Raw genomic sequence first — 21,386 nt, forward strand, 5'->3', positions numbered from 1 at the left:
CCTGGCTGTGGGGCTGGGACGCTCCTGGTACCCTGAGCTCCAGGGGGAACCAGAGCTGGGAATTCTGTGCCAGCCCCTCGGGAGCCTGATCCTGGTGGGGAACTCTTGGCACAATAAATAGTTTTAGTGGTTGTAGCTGAAAGTCACGTTTGTTCTGCTGAAAAGTCTTTAAAATGGCACATTCCTCCCCTTAGGTGTCCTAAAAATGGGGTTTTTGTTCTGCAGGGCCTCTCCAGGCAGAGCTCAGAGCCCCTGGCAGGGCCTGAAGGGGCTCCAGGAGAGCTGCAGAGGGGCTGGGGACAAGGGATGGAGGGACAGGAGCCAGGGAATGGCTCCCAGTGCCAGAGGGCAGGGATGGGTGGGACACTGGGAACTGGGAATTCCTGGCTGGGCTGGGATTGCCAGAGCAGCTGGGGCTGCCCCTGGATCCCTGGCAGTGCCCAAGGCCGGCCTGGAGCACCCTGGGACACTGGGAGTGTCCCTGCCATGGCAGGGGGGATTGGGATGATTTTGAAGGTCACTCAAACAAAACCAATCTGTGATTCCAGACTTTCTAAAAAGCAAGAACAGCTCTTGTTCTCTGCAAACCACCCAGTTCCTGTTGACTCCACGTGGATTTGGCCCCACCAAGGCCCTCTGGCCTCACCAGGACCTGTCTGAAGGGTGGAAACCACATCTAACCCCAGGTAACTCCTTTCTTCTATGGCTGCCATTCAGTTCTACAAAATCTTTTCAGGTTTTCTTTGAAATTTGAAAGTAGCTGTGCTCCTCCAGAGCAGGAAAACAAACCCAGGGAATGTCACCCCATTTCCAGAGGTCCTGCTGACAGCCCAGGGTGGCAAAAACATCCCCCAGGACATATCTGCCCCTGGAAGCACCTAAGGCATGCCTTGGTGGTCGGGCATCGGCCTTACCCCACATTAAATGTTGATTTTCCCTCCATTATTGGAAGGAATTGCAGCAGGCTCTGTGTGCCCCATGTTTCCTGGCAGCTCCCTTATCTGAGATGCTCAAGAGCAGCTCTGCAATGATTTGTGCCCATCACATGCTTGGGGCTGGGCTATTTCTGGATCCTTATCCATGGCCAGCAGTCCCAGCTCCGGGGTGGCAGCGGATGGGTGCCAGGGACGGGCACAGCAGAGGTGCCAGGGCAGCCAGGAACACCCCCAGGGCCTGGCAGGGGCTCCAGCAGGGCATTTCATAGATTGGGGACATGGATCTGGGGACATTTCTTCCATGGGCATCTGTGTCCTGCTGTGGGGATATCCATGGGAGGGACCTCATCCATTGGCTGATGAGCCTCAACCCCAGCCCTTTGTCCCAAAATCAGGAGTTTCCCCTTGGAAACTGCTCTGGCCCCAGAGGACACTTTAATGTGGATCCTTTGCTGGAAACCACTTTAATGTGGTTTTATTTTATTTTCACCAGGAGAACAGGAATCTTGGAGAGCAGTGCCCAGTTCCTGGCACACTCCCATCCCAGCTGCCTTGTCTCAGGGCACTGCCCCATCCTGCTGGAATTCAGAGCAATCCAGGATGGGGAAATGGGAAGGATAATGCCAAAGGCACCCAGCAGGGCTGTGGGAGCTGGGACAGCCCAGGGACGGGGCTGCTCAGTCCTGTTCCACCTGGAACAAGGACTCACAGCCCTCCCTCTGCCTGGGATGGGAGGGGAGCAGAGCCAGAACCTCAAACCCCCCAAAATACCCCAAAATGCTGGGATTTGAGTCTGATCTGCAGGGTTGGAGTTGGCCAAATATAGCTTTCCTGTAGTGAGGAGTATCGATGGATCTCATCTGACTGTGCCCAAAATAACCTCTCCAATGTGCTGAGCGTGGATTTTCTGTCAGCAACTGGAGCAGGGATTTCACTGAGCCCCACTTTGGGTACAGGGAACTCACAGCTCACCCCAATCCCGTGGGCAGGGCCAAATCCCAGGACCCCACATGACTCCAGACCCCCCAACCCAGGGTGGAACCCCCCAGGGCAGGCACAGGCACAGCCTGGGGCCAGGAGTGTGGTATTTGTGACGTGCCTCGTGCTAGGAAGGAAATGGTGAATTTGACCTTATGTTCCTAGAAGGATAATTTAATTATTTAAATAAATATTAATGCATAATTATTTAAATTATAGATATAATTATATATTATTTGAATTCTTATATATAAATAATATATATAATTATATAATTATATCCATTATGTATATATTTATAATATGCCTAATTATATAATAATAAATACTATTTATATTATATATAAACAATCATATATTATTATATTAAATTTAAATTTTTAATTTAATATTTTAAATATTTTAAATATTTAAATATCATTTAATATTTATTATTATATTTATTATTATATCTAAATATATTTTATTCATTACATATTATTAATTTATTAATAATAATATATTATGTAACTAGTTAATTATTTAAATTATTATAAATTTAATTATTTATAAATTTATAACTAAATTATTTATATATTTAAATAATTATAGATTTAATTAATTAAATAATAAATATTTATAAAATATTATTTTATTAATTATTTTAAATATTTTTAAAATATTATTTCTATTATATTTAAGAATACTAAACTAAACCATACTAAAGAATACAGAAAGGATACAGACAGAAGGTTAGAAAGATACTAATGAAAAACTCCTGACTTTTTTTTTAAACACTGACACAGCTAGGCCATTATTGGCCAATAAGTGAAAACAATTCACATAAAACAAATTTTAAAAATTACTTATTGAATAAACAACCTCTAAACCACATTTTAAAGCAGTAAAACACAAGAGAAATACATGAGATAATATAATTTTCATTTTCTGAAGTTTCTCAGCTTCCCAAAAGAAGAAATCTTAACAAAGAGATTTTTCCAGAAAATATAACCGTAACACAGGAGTGCTCCAGAAACCCTTTGGATGCTGGGGAAGGACAAAATCCCGTGGGAAGGACAAAATGCTGTGGGAAGGACAAAAGGGGCGGCAGCTCCAGCTCTATTTCCGTGCCACGAGGGTGGCAGATGGTGCTGCTTTTGTGCCTCCCCCTCTGCCAATGTTTAATTACAGCCCAGAAATAGCTGCCTCCATGGCTTACGGTCAGTTGCTCCTCCAGCACGTGGGACAGCCAGGGAGAACAAAAACACATTTTTGTCCCCCTTCCCTGCAGGAAAAAACCCAGGAATGGTGGCAGAGCTTTTCAGAGAGGGTGTTCTGTCAGGTTTGTGTTTTACCCTGGTTTTCCCCCCTTCCCTGGGGGAAAATCCCCAGGAATGGTGGCAGAGACTTTCAGAGATTGGGTTCTGTCAGGTTTGTGATTTACCCTGGTTTTCTCCTGGAAAAAACCCCAGGAATGGTGGCAGAGCCTTTTAGAGAGGGGATCTGTCAGGTTTGTGTTTTATCCTGAGTTGTTTCCCCTTCCCTGCAGGAAATCCCCAGGAATGGTGGCAGAGCCTTTCAAGGGGTGAGTTCTGTCAGGTTTGTGTTTTACCCTGGTTTTCTCCAGCCACCTGAGGGATTCAGTGGTTCTGGAAGGGCTGTTACCTCTTGGGAGTGTTTATTACACAGAAAAATTCCAGATTTTCTGTCCCATCCCTGCCTGGCAGTGTCCAAGGCCATGGCTTGGAGCAGCCTGGGACACTTTAGGAGCTGTCTTGCCCACGGGATGGGATTTTAGGTCCCTTCCACCCCAACCACTGCAGGATTCTGGTTTGAGGAGACAATGGCTGGGCCTGTGCATCCCTGGGCCTTGCCTGAAAACAATCCCTGTGGAAAAGGAGAGCAGCTGGATGTAATAAACCCAGCCATCAAACACCTCCTGCACTGCCTCCGCTCCATAAAAATGGGATCTCGCCCTTCTTCCCTGGGCCTGTGAGGCCTCAGGGCCTGTGCATCCCTGGGCCTTCCCTGAACACAATCCCTGTGGTAAAGGAGAGCAGCTGGATGTAAACTTAGCCATCAAACTGCCTCCACCCCATAAAAAACGGATCTCCCCCTTCTTCCCTGGGCCTGTGAGGCCTCATTCCAATGGATGCAGCACCCAAAGCTCGGCTTTGGCAGTGAAAGCTGCAGCCTGGAGCCTGGCTTTGAGGGGAATCCTAACCAAGAGTTCCCCCACGCTCCCAGCCATGGGGAAATGTGGATTTCACCGGGGTTCAAAGGGGTCTCTGGAGCACTCCTGGCCCCAGGCTGTGCCTGTGCCTGCCCTGAGGGTTCCACCCTGGGCTGGGGGTCTGGAGCCAGTTGGGATCCTGGGAATTGGCCCTGCCCATGGGATTGGGGTGAGCTTTGAGTTCCCTGTACCCAAAGTGGGGCTCAGTGAAATCCCTGCTCCCTCACTAAATTATAACTGCATATTATGCATCTAGTCATGTACATACACGTGCCTTTTAAAAGGCTGCAAGTTCAAATACTTAGACATTAAAAAAATCCAACAAACAAACTTGTTTGTACAATCTAATAGTCCACTTAACATATGAAACTTGGCACCATCTTCAATTAGAGAATAGATGTAACTAATTTTCTGAGACTATTCACCATTCCCAATGAACACAATGAAACCATTAAAGGTTTAATTTTCTTGTCCCTGCTCTGTGTGATAGCTACTGACAGAAAATCCACACTCAGCACATTGGAGAGGTTATTTTGGGCACAGTCAGATGAGATCCATCGATATTCCTCACTACAGGAAAACTGCTTCTTCTCGGGGAGGAGAAATTCCAAACCTGGGGATGGGGTAGAGCAGAGGGTGGGAGCAAATCCCAGGAACATCCTGGACTTGGATCCTGCTCCTCCTGCCTGTGTCATCCCCTGGGTCCTGTCCCTCCATCCCTTGTCCCCAGTCCTTCTCAGGCTCTCCGGGAGCCCCTTTGGGCCTGGAAGGGCTCTGAGATTTCCCTGGATCCTTCCCTTCTCCAGGGGAACATTCCCAGCTCTCCCAGCCTGGCTCCAACTCCCTCAGTTTTTCCACCTGGATATGTTTTCCCCTCAGTTTTCCCCCTCAGTTTTTCCACCTGGATATGAAACGTTGCTGTTATGCAGCAGAGCAATCTCTCTGTGATTGGGATTTGATTGATTATTGCTTTTCCCCCGTGGACTGTCTCATTAGTGTGTTTGGAGCGCTAATTGGTGCTCTCCAGATTGGGAGGCACAGCCCCACTCTGTCACTGCTGGCACCGGGTCCCTCTGCCTGGCCCCATTCCAGGCTGTTTTGGTTAAGGGGAAGCAGGAAAACCTGGAGCTGGTTTTTCCCTAGAAAAATGAGGCTCTGATTGCTGTGATGGCTGAGCTGGGTTTAGCACAGGCCAGGGATGGTTCAGGTCTGGCCTTGGCTCTGTGGCTCTGACATTCATGACACCCCAAGCAAGGTAAGGAGATCATCAGGGATGGTCCTGCTCCTTAAACAGATCACACTGATGGAATGCAGGGATTCTCCCAGCCAAAGAAAATGTGTTTGCTGTGCTGTCCATCACCCTGCTGCTCTGCAAAGAGAGCCAGGGCCAGACCTGCTGGTGTTCTACTGGTGGAGCCACCATGAGGCTGAAGAGGGCACATTAATATTTACATTATGAGAAACCCCTTTAATATTTAAATTATGGGAAATCCCTTTAATATTTAAATTATGGAAAATCACATTAATATTTACATTATGAGAAATCCCTTTAATATTTAAATTATGGGAAATTCCTTTAATATTTAAATTATGGAAAATCACATTAATATTAAATTATGGGAAAATCCCTTTAATAATTTTAATTATGGAAAATCCCTTTAATATTTAAATTATGGAAAATCACTTTTGATAGGACTTGGAAGAGCTTGGGGAGGATTCCCCATCCCTGGCAGTGTCCCATGCCCAGTCTGGACAGGGCTTGGAGCAGCCTGGGACACTGGAAGGTGTCCCTGCCATGGCAGAGTGGGACTGGATGGGATTTAAGGTCCTTTTCAACCCAAACCATCCTGAGGTTTTAGGATTCTATGGAATGCGTATGGATAAATTTTCCTCTGCTTATTTGAGATTTTGGTGGGACTGAGAACAACACCTGGAACAATCTCGCCTCCATTTTCAGTCATGTTGTCTCCCAAATATCTGGGAACATCAGGAAACCTTTTAAGAGGAGGAGGAGCGAACCATCAGCATTTCCTTCCCCTGGGAGAGGATGAGGAGGAGAGGAAAAGGTGAGGCTGGAGAAAACGGAGTGAAGGAAATCCCAGCGCACTGGGGATCCATTCCCTGGGAAAACCAGTGTTCCCTGGGCTTGGAAACTGGGGAATCATTTTCCTGCTGGGATGGATCCTGGTTGGGAGGGATCACCTCCCACAGCTCCTGGGGAAGCTGGGCTCTGCAATTCCCAGATTTTGGGAGGGAAATGGAATCACAGAGTGTCACAAGGCCACAGCTCCACCCAGGATGCTCCTCTTCCTCAGCCCTCGGAATCAGGGGTGCCTGACAAGCCTTGGAGAGGGCCACGGCTAACAGAGAGGTGAAATATGGGACCTGTCAGGAGTTTAATTAAAGAGAGAACTATTCCAGCCCCTCAGCTCGTTTAAAGCCCAGCTCAGGAGGCTCTTCTCTTCTCTTCTCCCAGGTAATTATCCAAGCATTCCCTGCACATATTCCCAGGGAAAAGCAGAGTGTGCTCATCCATCACCTGCTTAATGCCAGGGCTGGTGATAAACAGCAACAAGGAGTTGGCAGGGTGAAATGAGATTGGGATCTTCTCCCAAAACAACCCCAAGAGGTGTTTCAAAGCAGGAAGATTTTAACATATTAAAGAATTAATAATCAAATTTAATTAATTGGATAATTAATTTAATTTCATTTAAATACTTACATATTGAAATAATTAAATAATCTCTTCCCAGTGCAGAGAGGGAGAGCAAACCCTTCCATGGCAGAGATGAAAATGCAGCATTTCCTTGGGCTCTGTGTCCCTCCTGTGCAGGGCTCAGAGCTGGAGGCTCCCCCAGGCTGGTGAATCTCCAGCACCTGGGCTGGCACTCCTTGGGGAAGCTGCTGGAGAGGGAAATGGGGCCCAGCACGGCTGCTGCTCCTGGCAAAGAGCACCTGGAAGCTGTGCCAGGGCCTTGGGCTTCAGCCAGGGCAGAGCCCAGGGTGCTCCAGGAGGCAACAATTCCCTGGGATGGCAGCGTTCAGCAGGCACGCTTTGCTCTGGGTCCTGGGCTCCCATTTTGGGGCCCAGAAAGCCCAGTTAAAGGGGCACAAAAAGCCCAGTTAAAGCTGCACAGAAAGCCCAATTTAAGAGGCATAAAAAGCCCAATTTAAGGGGCACAGAAAGCCCAATTAATTAAAGGTGCCTTCAAGCATGGCTGGAAGGTTCCCTTCCCTGCCCATGGAGGGAATGGAAGGAGATGGGTTTAATGCCCCTTCCAACCCAATCCATAGATAGAGGGCAAAAAGGGTCCTTAAACCCCACATTTCTGCCTCCCTGGTGTGGCGGGGGGGGAATGCAGCGGATGGGATGGGATGGGATGGGATGGGATGGGATGGGATGGGATGGGATGGGATGGGATGGGATGGGATGGGATGGGATGGGATGGGATGGGATGGGACCTCCAGGTTGTCCCTGAGCTCCTTCCCACCCTGTGCCTCCATAGAAGGGGGTCCAGTGGGACCCTCAGTGTCCAGTGGGACCCTTGGTGTCCCAGCCCCTGCAGCTCTGGGATCTCCACCCCACACAGGGCTGCTCCAGAGGGGCTGCAGCTCCACATCCCAATGGCCCCAGGACCCCCAGCCCAGCCCAGGGGGCTGCAGCTCCAGGATCCCCACCCTGGCACCCCTGGATCCCAGTCCCGTGGCAGCTCCCGAGGAGCAGGGCTATATTTAGGGTGGGAATACTGTGCATTATGGATGAGGGCACACGTCACAGCAGCCCTAACACGGAAAGGCACTCGCAGTGCTGCTCTCCTGAGGGAACAGGGCTTGGCTCCTCTCTCCGTGCTTCATCCATATGCAAAGCTCCTCTCTGGAGGTAAAAACCTTTTATGCTCATCCATAGGTAATGAGGGACAGGGTTATAAATACCTGATGGTGTTTAGATCTTTCACAAGTTGGTGGTTTAGCTCTTCTCAGGGCTCGAATTTTCCCCTGCCAGCCCTACCCCAGCCTGTTCTCCCTGGAGGGAACACTTGGAGACAGGAAAGTGTTTCATTAATAACTTGTCAGCTCCAGAGGAGTGCTCAGAGGGCTGTTTAATTGGTGTGTGCACACACAGGGGCTGCAGCAGAGCCTGAACAGCTGAGTCACCCAGGGATGGTTCATGGAGCAGAATGGAGCTGTGGCCCACAGGAAAAGGATGTCAGGAACACTGCACAGCCCTCTGTGATGGTGCTCACAGGGGTGCCAGGGTGAGGGGAGAGATGAGGATCTGGCTCCATGTTTCAGAAGGCTGACTGATTATTTTATGATATATATTACATTAAAACTATACTAAAAGAATAGAAGAAAGGATTTCTTCAGAAGGCTGGCTAAGAATAGAATCAGAAAGAATGATAGCAAAGGTTTGTGGCTCAGCTCTCTGTCCGAGCCAGCTGAGTGTGATTGGCCATTAATTACAAACAACCCCATGAGCCCAGTCCCAGATGCACCTGTTGCATCCCACAGCAGCAGATAACCATTGCTTGCATTTTGTTCCTGAGGCCTCCCAGCTTCTCAGGAGGAACAATCCTAAAGAAAGGATTTTCCATAAAGGATGTCTGCAACACCCCTCCCCTGGCTGAGCTCCCAGGTGCCATTCATAACTCAGCTCCCCACAGCAGGAGTGCAGAGAACAGGGCAGGGATGGCATCCTTCAGGCTGTCCCCAGCCCCAGCCATGCCCTGGCTCCCAGCAGTGATGGATCCAGCGGGCTGGAATGTTCCAGAACACTCTGAGTGCAGAGACGTGCCCAGCTCTCCATGAATCCCTGCTCTCCATGGCCCCAAATGCCACATGTGTGGCTCAGGAGGCCCTGCAGGGTGGGGACAGTGCCTGGCACCAGGGACATCACCAGGGAGGGGTCAGGCCATGCCCACCATCAGCCAGCAAACACTGAGCATCTCCTTCCACCTCCTTCCTCCTTCCACCTTCTTCCATCTCCTTCCTCCTCCCATCTCCTTCCACCTTGTTCCTCCTTCCATCTCCTTCCATCTCCTTCCATCTCCCTCCTCCCAGCCCCATTCTGACCTGTTCCCATCCCCTGGGTGGGCTGTGTGATGTGGGCAGTGTGTGTGCCAGGCTTCTGGCACCCTTCCCTGGGGTGGCACATCCAGCTGCTCTGGGGACACAAGGAGAGCAGGGACAGGGAAATCATTTGGGATATTGCAAAATGTGCTTGGGGGAAGAGAGTGCAGGGCTGCAGTGAGGGCACCACCCCAAGTGTTGGTGATGGAGAGAGAGACCAGAACTCACTGAAATGGTCAAAGAATCCCAATTTATTGTGGGATACAAATGCTTATGCAGCATTCTAGGAAGGCCAGTAATGATTGGGTTAAAAATGCCATAAACTAACTTATGCATTTTACAGCATCTCTTGCTTGGAAAGTTTGATGCAATTTTCTTTTTCAGGTAATTCCATCTGATTGAATCTTCTCTGAATCTTGATTTAATCCTCCAAGTTCTGCTTGCTCCTGCCAAGGTACTTTGTTTATCAAATCTCTTATGGTCCCAAAGCACTCTCTGTTCTGTGTACCCCAATACCCAAGCTCCTCCTGTGAGGCCAGGAAAGGGTTACAGCTCATGTGCTAATTAGCTGGAGTGCTAATTAGGGGCACCCTGCTCCTCATCAGGAGGCCCAGCTGGAGCTGCCGTGGAAGGGAAGTTTGGGATGGTCCCAACTCCCTCTGGGAATTTTCCCTGCTGCTGGCCTGGGATGCAGGTGGGTGTGGGTGCAGGGATCTGTGGGGTCCTTGTGGGATGCAGGTGGGTGTGGAGTCCCTATGGGAGGCAGGGGTGTGTGGGTCCTTGTAGGGTCCAGGGATGTGTGGTGTGCCTGTGGGATGTGTGGGGTATCTGTGGGGTCCCTGTGGGATGTGGGGATATCTGTGGGGTCCCTGTGGGGTGCAGGTATGTGTCACTGGTGTTTTGGGCAGGGCTTTGTGTGCCCGGGGTGCGGCTGGAGCTGGGCTGTGGTGGCTCAGGGTGATCCCAGTGCAGCCGCAGCTCCTGGGGGCTGTCCCCCTGCCCCGGGCTGTCCCTGCCGGCCCCGGAGCCTGGGGAGAGCTGGGCAGGGCTGCCTGGGCGGGTTTGGGCAGCCTGAGCTCAGCTCTGTCCCTTCCCACCCCTCGGGATGCAATGTGCTCCTGGCAGGCTGCTGGAGCAGCCACCCTGCCTGGGGACAGGGGCAGCCAGGCAAAGGGGGGATCAATCAAACCCTTGAGCATTCCCAGCCTCTGGGACAGATAAATGTGCCTGTCCCTGTTAATCCCCCCACCTGTGGTGGCAAATGGCTCACCCTGTGTCACAGACATCTTTTATGGAAAATCCTTTCTTTAGGATTTTTTTTCTTCTGAGAAGTTGGGAGGCCTCAGGAACAAAATGCAAACAACGGTTATCTGCTGCTGTGGGATGCAACAGGTGCATCTGGGATTGGTGTCATGTGGTTGTCTCTAATTAATGGTCAGTCACAGCCCAGCTGTCCAGACTGTCTTGGTCAGTTACAAGCCTTTGCTATCATTCCTTCCTTTTCTATTCTTAGCCAGCCTTCTGAAGAAATCTTTTCTTCTATTCTTTTAGTATAGTTTTAATGTAATATATATCATAAAATAATCAATCAGCCTTCTGAAACATGGGGTCAGATCTCCATCTCTTCCCTCATCCTCAGACCCCCGTGGACACCGTCACAACTCTGCACATGCACAGCCCCTAAAAAGTGCCCAACCTCATTATTTAGTAGTACATGGAACCATTCCAAGCCAAAACAGATTCTCTGGAATATCTGCTGCCAGTCCCAGGTGCAAGTGGGAGCTACAGTGAGCAGGCTGGGCTGAGAACCCAAACAATTCTGATCCCGTGGGATGCTCAGAGCTGCTGCAGCTGCATCCCCAGCTGGGTGCTGGCTCTGGGACTGGGTTTGGATCCTCCTGCCCATCACAATCCCATCCTGGCCTGCAGGGATGCTCCAGGGCAGCCTCCCAGAGCTCCTGAGGCTCTGCTGATGTCCCCAGGTGTTCCCTGCCCTGCTGAGCCCCATCCTGCTCACCTTGGGCCCATCTGGAAGGAATGGGAGGGAGCAGGGCCTGATGGAGCTGATGGGGTTGCAGGGCCCTGCCAGTGAGGACAGGAGTGCTCTGGACACTCTGCAGGCTTGGAAAACACAGAGCACAGCCCTCCTCCTCCATCGCCATGGGAATCCACAGCGTTCCACACTGTGCCTTCCCCCTTTAGAGTTTGTGTGTGCCCTTCCCCATGTAGGGTTTCTGTTTCCTTCCCCATTTAGGGTTTCTCTGCCCTTCCCTATGTAGGGTTTCTGTCCTTTCCCCCTGCAGGGTTTGTGTTTTGAGGCTCCCAACAGCCTGCAGGGGCTGCACAGAGCTCAGTTCAAACCCTGAGCTGGTGTTTACCCCAGGCAGAGCCACTTTGCCATGGAAAAATTCAGGTAATGGGTGCTGGAGAGGAAATTGGGGTTTTTTTTCAGGGTGCACAGGGCTATTATCCTTTAAATTAACACCAGCCAGTTCCAGCTAATGAGCTCCAGCCCACCCCATGTGCGAGATGAACTCTTGCTAGATAGAGAGCTTTGGTTAATCTTGTAATTATCAGATGAATAAAATGATTCCTAAAAGCCTGTAATTTCGTGGTCAAGCAGATAATTGCCAGCCCTGCAAAAACAGGGAAAATCTGCCTTGGTAGAAATCAGCTCTGAGGGCAGAGGTCTCTGCCCATCCCTGCCCTGCCCTGGAGGCTCTGGGGACACTCTGGAGGTGACCTCAGTGCTGGGCTGAGCCTCTGCCCCAGCCAGAGTCCCTGCCCGGCTCCCTCAGGGATTCTGCAGGGCCTGCCCGGCTCCCTCAGGGATTCTGCAGCCCCTGCCCGGCTCCCTCAGGGATTCTGCAGCCCCGGCCCGGCTCCCTCAGGGATTCTGCAGCCCCGGCCCGGCTCCCTCAGGGATTCTCCAGGCCCTTCCCAGCTCCATTTCCTTCCCTGCCCCAGCTCCAGCTCCTTGCTGTGAGAGAAAAATCAAAAAGTGGGAGAAAACATGAGGGGGGGAGGAAATGAGGGGAGTCTGAGGAAGGCTTTGATGCAGAGCTTTTCCCTCCTGGATCCTCTTTTTCTCTAGGCCAAGCCCTTCCCAGCTCCCTCAGGAATTGTCCAGCCTCTTCCCAAGGTGGGTTACCTTCAGGGTCTCTCCTGCCATGAGGGGAAAATCAAAAAGTGGGAGAAATTGTGAGGGGAAAAAGAAGTGAGGGGAGTTTAGGGAAAGTTCTGCTGCAGAGCTTTTCCCTTCTGAATCCTCTTTTTCTCCAGGCTGATCCCTTTCCAGATGGAGAACCCTCAGGGATTCTGCAGCCCCTGCCCGGCTCCCTCAGTTGATCCAGGTATTTCTGGTTTGGGGGGGAAAAATAATCTTTAGATTTGGTAATTCCTAAAAACACATTTACCTAGTAGTTTTGACAACTGGAAATAGAAAACCAGGAAAAAACTGAAAGTGGAGTCTGGGAATGGAATGCTCTGGGCTGGGGAGGGGGCGCAGGATGGGTTTGATATCCTGGGGTGGGTGCTGGATGGATTTGGGGACCCTGGAGGGGGCACAGGATGGGTTTGATCACCCTGGAGGGGGCAATGGATGGGTTTTATATCCAGGAGGGGGCACAGGATGGGTTGGATCACCCTGGAGGGGACACAGGATGGGTTTGATGGTCCTGGATGAGGCACAGGATGGGTCTGGTAATCCTGAAGGGTTCGCAGGTTGGATTTTATCGTCCTGGAGGGGGGCACAAGATGGATTTGGTGATTCTGGAGGGGACACAGGATGTGTTTGACGGTCTTGGAGGGGGCACAGCATGGGTTTGGTGATCCTGGAGGGCTTTTCCAGCCTCAGGGATTCTGGGATTTGGTGGTGTCAGGGCTGCTGGGTGTGAGCTCAGCAGTGGCTCCAGCCTGGTTCTCCCAGCCCTTCCTGGGGTGGCCATCTCACCCTTCTGAGCTCTGCAGCTTTGCCTACTCCTCGTTCCAAGCCCAATCTGAAATCCCTGCTGTTCAGGAGCTGCTGGAGTTTTGTTTTCCCTTGCACTCTGTGCTTTGACCCAGCTGCTCTGGGTTTCATTAGGCAACTGCTGACTTTCCCCTTATTAACATTTGCTGCTGCTTATAAATAAGAAACAAGCTTCTAATAATAATCACTTTCTTTGCTTAATGAAGGCACTTTCAGTTCAGGACTGCTGAGTGTTTTTCTGCTTTCTGGTTTGTTTTTTAACACCTTGCCCTAATGATCCTGGAGTTTGAGGGATGGCCCTGGGCAGGAGGAACTTTCCTGGACAAATCAGGGGCTCTCTGGGGAGCAGCAGTGGTGGCACCCAGGGCTCTTCCAGTAATGACTTCCAGATGTCCCCAGTGCTGGGAAAATGAATCCACAAACACCAGAGGTTTGTGTCCAAAAATGAGACAGAGGAGCCCTGGAGCTTTATTCCAATGAAGGGAGAGCCCATGGGGCATCCCCTGGGGTCTCTCCAATTCTTGGAGGACACAGCCTCCTTTTTATCCCAATTTCCCAGCTGCATTTCCCTTGTCTCTTTTCCCATTCGGTGAAGTATTTGAGAAGTTCAGACTCCCCAATACACCTGTTGGCAAATATTTCTCTCTAATGTACAACCCTCCCTTTTCATTTTTAAATCTTATGGAATTTAGAGGTTTTTCCCCGTTGTTTCTTTCATCTTTCAATGTCCAATTTAATTTCTCAGCAAACCTAAAGTTTATTTGTAAAAGCAAATATCTTATTCCATTCATCAATCAGAGGAATCCTCCCCATTGTTTCTTTTCTCTCCCAGTGCTGCTTTTACCTACCAGCAGACCTACAGCTGGTTTGGAAATACAAATCCACCATTCCTGTTACCAGTGAGGTTCTCAGGGAATGTCCTGTGATCCAGGCAGGGGATTCCAGTGAATCCCAGTTCCAAGGGCAGCTCCCTGTTCCTCCCCAAAGCCTGGAAAGGGCAGAGCAGAACAAATGGATCCATCCAGGGCTGAGCAATGGGAGCAGAGCAGGGCTGGAGCTCTGCCTGCTATCTCTGACGGCCCTTCCCACCTTATTTAATGTCATTCCCTTTAAAACCTTGGTTTAAAAATACACCGGCCTCAGAAACAGAGAGAGCTTTAGGGTGACATTTTTATACATCTCTGCATAAACACCCAGTGAGAAATGGCGTGAGGTAATATTGAGAGGAATGGGGGATTTGTCTTTCCAAACCAGCTGTGGGGCTGCTGGTGGGTAAAACCAGCACTGGGAGAGAAAAGAAACAATGGGAAGGATTCCACTGATTGATGAATGAAATAAGATATTTGCTTGTACAAATAAACTGTAGGTTGGCTGATAAATGAAATTAGACATTGAAAGATGAAAAAACCAACGGGGGAAAAACCCTAAATTCCATAAGAACTAAAAATTAAAAGGGAGGGTTGTACATTACAGGGGAATCTCTGGTATCAGGTGTTCTGGGAAGTCTGAACCTCTCAAGTACCTCAGAAATGGGGAAAGAGAGGGAAATTGGGATAAAAAGGAGGTTGTGTCCTCCAAAAATCTGGAATTTCCTGCCAGGAGGGCACAGCCAGGGGGATTTGGGATGTGCTCCAGGGAAAAGGGACAGGAGGAGAGGGAACGGTGTTGGGCTGGCCCAGGGCAGCTCAGGGTGGATTTTGGGGTATTGGATTTTGGATTTTGGGAACATTTCCTGCCCATCCCAGCAAATTCCCACTTTGCTGCTGGTGGGATTTACGTGTGGACCATGAGGAGCCTGGGAATGCTGAGTGCAGCCATTTCCTGCCCTTTTCCAGCAGGTATCCATGGAATCCAGCCTGTCCTGCAGGGTCCTGGGGCAGGTGCCCATCCCTGCCCACCTGCTCCAAGGTGTGAGGATGGGCTAAAAACAGCTCCTTAATTAAACATTCCCACCTGTGCCAGATGGAGCCTGGCTTCCCGGGGCTGGGAGGGATTTGGGATCCTGGGAAGGGACAGAGGCACTGCCAGCTCTGCCCTGGGAGGGATTTGGGGGATTTGGGAACATGGGAAGGGACAGAGGCACTGCCAGCCCTGCTCTGGGAGGGATTTGGGGGATTTGGGAACATGGGAAGGGACAGAGGTGCTGCCAGCCCTGCCCTGGGAGGGATTTGGGGGATTTGTGATCCTGGGAAGGGACAGAGGCGCGAGGGTGCCAGCGGTGGGTGCCAGCAGGGGATTTAGAGGGAGATTCTCGGGGCAGGGGTTGGGAATGCTGCTGTGCCGGGCTGGCGGTGGGAGCAGGGCTCTCCAAGCCTCCGCAATGCTCCGGGAGCCGCAGCCGCTCCGGGATGCAGGGATGCCCTTTCCAGGCAAGGTTGTTTCCATGGCAGCCAGGCGGGAGCTCCGGGACCGGGAACGGCTCTGCTCCTTTTCCCTGGAACGGCAGGGCTGGGAATAACCCTGCAGCTCCAGAACTTTCCTCCCGCATGCCCCAGGAGAGAATTGCAGGAATTTTGGGTGGAAAAGCTGCGGCCCCATCCCGGGCTTGGAGTGTCTGCTGCAGCTTGCCTTGGGATTGCTGTGGAATGGCCTGGGAGAGCTGGGAATGTTCCCTGGGGAAGGGAAGGCTCCAGGCAGAGCTCAGAGCCCCTGGCAGGGCCTGAAGGGGCTCCAGGAGAGCTGAGAGGGACTGGGGACAAGGGATGGAGGGACAGGAGCCAGGGAATGGCTCCCACTGCCAGGGGACAGGGATGGGTGGGACACTGGGAACTGGGAATTCCTGGCTGGGCTGGGATTGCCAGAGCAGCTGGGGCTGCCCCTGGATCCCTGGCAGTGCCCAAGGCCAGCCTGGAGCAGTGGGAGGTGCTGGGTTGGAAAGGATTGAAGTTTAAAGCCCTTTTCAACCCAAACCAGTCTGGGATTCCACACACAGGTGTTTTGGTGGTATTTTAGGATTTTTTGGGTAAATGCATTTCGGTGGTGGTCACAGCCAGTTCTGCTCTCCATCCCCAGGTTCTAATTCCAGTGAGTCCCAGGGGAGTCTCCTGTTCCAGCTGCATCCCATATTCTCTTTCCTTAGGCTGTGCTGCTGAACCATCCCTGGGAATTCCTTTGTCCTGGTGTGTCCATGAAACTGTGGATGGAAAAAATGGTTTGGGATGCACGAGCCAGCCTGGATTTGGGATCCTGCTGAGCCCAAACCCAGCAATCCCTGCTTGTGACAGTGTTCACAGGGGTCCCAGGATGAGGGGAGAGATGAGGATCTGACTCCATGTTTCAGAAGGCTGATTGATTATTTTATGATATATATTACATTAAAACTATACTAAAAGAATAGAAGAAAAGATTTCATCAGAATGCTGGCTAAGAATAGAATAGGAAGGAATGATAACAAAGGTTTGTGGCTTGGACTCTGTCTGAGCTAGCTGACTGTGATTGGCCATTAATTAGAAACAACCCCATGAGACCAATCCCAGATGCACCTGTTGCATCCCACAGCAGCAGATAACCATTGCTTGCATTTTGTTCCTGAGGCCTCCCAGCTTCTCAGGAGGAACAATCCTAAAGAAATTATTTTTCAAAAAATGGCTACACCTGCCCTGTGGGACAGAGGGAACAGCAGGACAGAAAACCTGGGCCAGGGGCCAGGGAAGCAGGAGGAGGGGGAAGCTGGGACGCGGTGCTGGGAGAAGCGGGAGTCCAGCAGCAAACCCCCTTTGCAAACCCTCATTCCCTCATCAGAGCGGCTCCAAGCCCCGGATCGCCGTGGGTTGCAGTCACCCAGCGGGTTTAATCACGGAACCATGGAGCCGTGGGGCCCGCAGGACCTTTCGGTGGCGCTGCCCCGTCCTGCTGCTGTCGCCGCTTTCCCGAGGCTCTCCGGGATGCAGCAGCTCCGTCTCTATAGAAACGGGACCCGGGCTCTGCTGCAGCCGCTGCTCCAGGGCTCCATTGCACAAACGCTCGGAAAATTAACGGCGGCAGGGGGAGAAAATGAGGGAGAGGGAAGGAGCACTTGGGAAGGGCTCAAATGTGCAAACTGGGGGTTGTTTTGCCCTAAGAGGGAGGGGAAAGGAGGAAAAATATTATGGGTTCTATAGATTGAGTTGATGTTTAATATATGTGGAAGAATGGGAATGTTCAAATTGCTTTTGACCCAAAAATGGGTCAAGTAACCAGAGCTGGGTGGAAAATAAGCACAAATTTATTTATTTAGGAGCGTCAGCCCCACGCATATTGACCTCCCTGCTGTTGGAGTTTTCCCCTCTCTGAAGGCAAAACCCAAAGGCTTCTTTGGTGAAATCTTAAATTTTTAATATATTTGTCATTATTTAAGGTTTATGATCCCATGGGTTGTCTGGAGAACCATCTATGCCAGAATTCCTGCCCCATTCCCAGCAAGGGCTGCATTCCAATGGGAATTGGATCACAATTCCATGGGGAATTGGAGCTCCCAGGGTAACACAGGACTGTTCCCTCATTTCTTCCTCCTCTGGGAGCAGATTCCATGTGAATGTCCATTCCTCTGGTTGAAATTCCAAGGATCTCATTCCAAAGGGTGACTTTGGGCTGGATTCATCTTTTTTTAGTGTGTGATTTAGCGAGTGCTGGAAATTCTCCTCCATGCTCGTGCAGCCTCCACTTCCAAAATATCCTGGAAAAAGCCTGGAATGCAATGCAGCATCCCAGCTCTGCCAGGAGCAGGGCTGTGTGGGAAGTGTTGTGCAGAAACACAGCCACTCCTGAATGGAGTGGGAAAGGGGAATAAAACCCAGGAGGTTTGTGCTGCTGGAAATGACTAATTAAAAAAAAAAAAAAAAAGAGCCGAAACACGTTTCTGAAGCATTGTCTCCTGCTGGAAACAGGATTTTCCATCAGATTTTCAGGATTTGGTAAGAATGTCTCAGGTAAAGCAGCCTAAATATTTCAGATGTTCAGCTAAAGATCACTCTGGGGAGGAATGACAGCCTGAAGTCATTCCTTGTGGTCTGTTTTATTTGGAATGATGCTCTGGAATCTTCAGGACGGGGCAGGTCCCATCCAGAATATCCCGTGGGAGCAGGAACATCTCAGAATTCCTGGGATGGAGCAGTTTGTCCTCAGCTGTGGCCCTCCCAGACCCAGGGGGATCAGGGGCTGCTGTTTGAGGACTTTAAAAGCAAACGGAGCTGGGAGGGACTGTGGGCAGCCCTGGGGTGGGATCCCCTCATCCCTCACAATTCCCAGCCCCTGGAATGACTGATCCCAAAATCCCCACGGGAAAAGAGGCATCCAAACAGGAGTTTGGGATGGTAAAGTTTTAGGAGAGGGGTGATGAGGCCCTGTCAGCTGGGATGGGAATCATGGCAGGGTAAGAGGATGATAATTCAGGTTTTATTGTGGAAAAATTTCTATTGCAGGATTTTGGGTGCTGGGAATGACTTCAGCTCCCAGCAGTGTTTCCAGTGGCAGGGTTTGATAATATTCCCATTTCACCATCTCCTGACTCCAGAGCTCTCCTGGTGGGTGCAGAGCTCCCACTGGGCTCTCCCATAGATGTGGGAGCCAAACCAGAACTGGGGGATTCTGGAGCTAAGGACAAAAGCGGGATATTTTGGAAATACATCCTTTTTAAAATTAAATTCCCTCCCAAATAATATTCCAGCTCTGGAGCCTCCTGCCTCCCAGCCTCCTTTCCTGGCTGTGTAGGGCACCTCTGGATTTTCCAGCTCCTCATCTGTCCCTGTCAATGGAATAATTCTGGTTCCACAGGACTAACATTGGAAAACACCTTGGATTTCCTTTTTTCATTTTTCCTCACAGGAATTCCTGCCTCCAGGACTGGGAATTGTTCTCTGTGCTGGTAAAGGCTGGAATTCCTCATGAGGTGCTGCCAGAGGGATTTTTCATGGCTACATCCCATGGTTTCCTCCATGGATCACCACAGGTGATCTGTGAGTGTCATCTTGATTTTTTAAGATTTTCTGAGCCTTCTGATGTTTCCATTCTTGTAACAAACTTTCTCACACGCTTTATGTAAATAACTCATTGTTTTGCATTCTTTTATGGAGGAAGAGAAATTTAATGGACTGTTTGTTTGTCCAGTGCCATTGGAGAGGTGGCACTGCCACCCTCCAATCCACCGCCACTTTTGGAAATCTATAAATGTTCGAGTCAAAATATAAATTTCCCTTTTTACCTTAGGAAGAGCAGCGAGTCCACGTCGTGTTGTTCACACGTGGGGAATTGGGCGTTGGATTTTCAGTGTGGATGAGGGAGACCTGAGCAGCTCCTGTGCTCCATCGCCATGGAAACAGAGATCCACGCACGGGCCATGGATACCGAGCAGATTTCAGCACTGGCTTTGGAACAGCTCCTGCGAGAGCACCGAGGGGAAAGCTGGGGAAAGGAAAGGTGGGGAAAGGTGTTTCCATCTGCAGCTCACCCCAGCATTCCTGGTGGGTGATGCAGCTGAGCTCTGGGACGGAGCAGGAGGATTTTATTGTCCATTGGGGAGGGCAAGGATGAGACATAAACTTTAAGGAATCCCGAGATTTTGGAGGAGCTAAGATTTCAGTTAGAGATAAGCTTTATTGGAGTTAATTAAAATAAATGGGTAGGCCTTGATGAAGTTAAGAGTTTGTAGTTAACTGATAAATGATTGCTTGTCAGCACAATGTTTGGTTAGCTGGGTTTCTAATGAAGAATATAGGAACTGGTAAATAGCTTTTAGGAACATAAGACAATTGTGGGCCTCTGTTCTGAAACCAATTGAAGATGGGGAATGGGAGTTCTACCAAAGGTTCATTTGTCATATTTGCATTGAAAAGGCAGAAAGGTCAGAATGAGGAAGACTTCATTGGCTTCCTCATTTTAGGACCCCTCCCCATGAAAGGGACCACCGACCCATTTCAAGGAACAAACTGTGCATGCTTAATGGCTTTTGAACTAATTACCAGGGAAGTGGGGAATGGGATGTACCAAAGTTATGAACATGTATTTGTATTTTGAGAATTCAATACCTGTATAGATAAATGGACTCTGTAATCACCTGTAAATGGGGATGTGTATTTGGGAATTATCCCACAATAAACATTCACTTTTTAACTCTAAACTGTTACAGAGTTTTTGGATATTGGTACTAAATCAATATCCACATTGGGAACGAGATGTACCAAAGTTATAAATATGTATTTCTATTTTGGGTATTCAATACTTGTGTAGATAAAAGGACTCTGTGATCACCTGTAAATCACAGGGTGTATTTGGGAGCTATCCCACAATAAACATCCACTTTCTAACTCTAAACTGTTAGAGAGTTTTGTCTGTCACAGTTGGATATCGGTTTCTAATATATTGTAATATATTGTAATATATTTTACTTTATATATTCTTGAACATATTTTCTTATTTCTATTTTATGTAAAATTTTATTATAAAATAATACATATGTATTATTTTATTTCATTATATATTTACTATTATATTTTAATAATAATAATTTACTAACATAATAAATATATAATTTAATATTTAATATTGAATATGTTATATTATATATGATATATTAATATTTTTCCTAATATGTTTTATTATATATTTATTAAATAATATATGTTTATTATATATTATTTTATATTATTTTATATCTCTTCTTTATATTTGTATATTTATTTCTTTCTTTAATATTTGTATATGTTTTATTATATATTTATTATATTTACTAATATACCTAATTATATATTATCATCATTATTGTTCTTTTGTGGTTCTTAATTTTTATATTATTGTATTATTATTACTACTATATGTAATTATATTATATGCTATATTATTTATTTATTACTAAAATTTTATATTTATATTAATGTTTATACAGATGTATATGTATATAATAATAATAATAATTGTTATTGTTATTATTATTTTGCTCCGCAAGTGCTGGTGCCCACACTAAAATTTCCCCTCAAACCCCAACTTGGACCCTGAATTTCCCTGAAAAGCCCAGAGGAATTTCTGGCAGGGATCTGCCAGCTCTGGGTGACTCCTGGGGCTGGATGTGGAAGCTCCCAAGGAAAATTCCCACTTTTCCATGCACAGGGAAAGGCCTTTCCCAAAGGAATTTAAAGACCTCAAAATGCAACTCAACCCAATTTTTATTTTTTGCTGCTTTTTAGAGCAAAGAGACTTTGATTTTTACCCCGCCCCAAAGGTGGAAGGAGGAAATTGAGGAGTTTATTAT

The 21,386-nt window shown here is 48.7% G+C and overlaps 1 long non-coding RNA gene across 3 annotated transcripts; it reads left to right on the forward strand.

Annotated features, from left to right (window-relative positions):
* The first annotated feature begins 317 nt into the window (after positions 1 to 317).
* Positions 318 to 20,424, forward strand: LOC134421082 (uncharacterized). Of its 3 annotated transcripts, none has more exons than XR_010028519.1 (4): positions 318 to 686; positions 9,580 to 9,649; positions 12,290 to 12,337; positions 12,478 to 12,548. It is a non-coding gene; the product is annotated as an uncharacterized LOC134421082 (long non-coding RNA). The 3 variants fall into 3 exon arrangements; XR_010028517.1 differs by lacking the exon at positions 318 to 686 and adding an exon at positions 7,903 to 8,005; XR_010028518.1 differs by lacking the exons at positions 318 to 686; positions 12,290 to 12,337; positions 12,478 to 12,548 and adding exons at positions 7,903 to 8,005; positions 19,349 to 20,424.
* Positions 20,425 to 21,386: the final 962 nt, after the last annotated feature.

The sequence above is a fragment of the Melospiza melodia genome, chromosome 8 (genome assembly GCF_035770615.1).
Source record: "Melospiza melodia melodia isolate bMelMel2 chromosome 8, bMelMel2.pri, whole genome shotgun sequence".
Lineage (NCBI taxonomy): Eukaryota > Metazoa > Chordata > Aves > Passeriformes > Passerellidae > Melospiza > Melospiza melodia.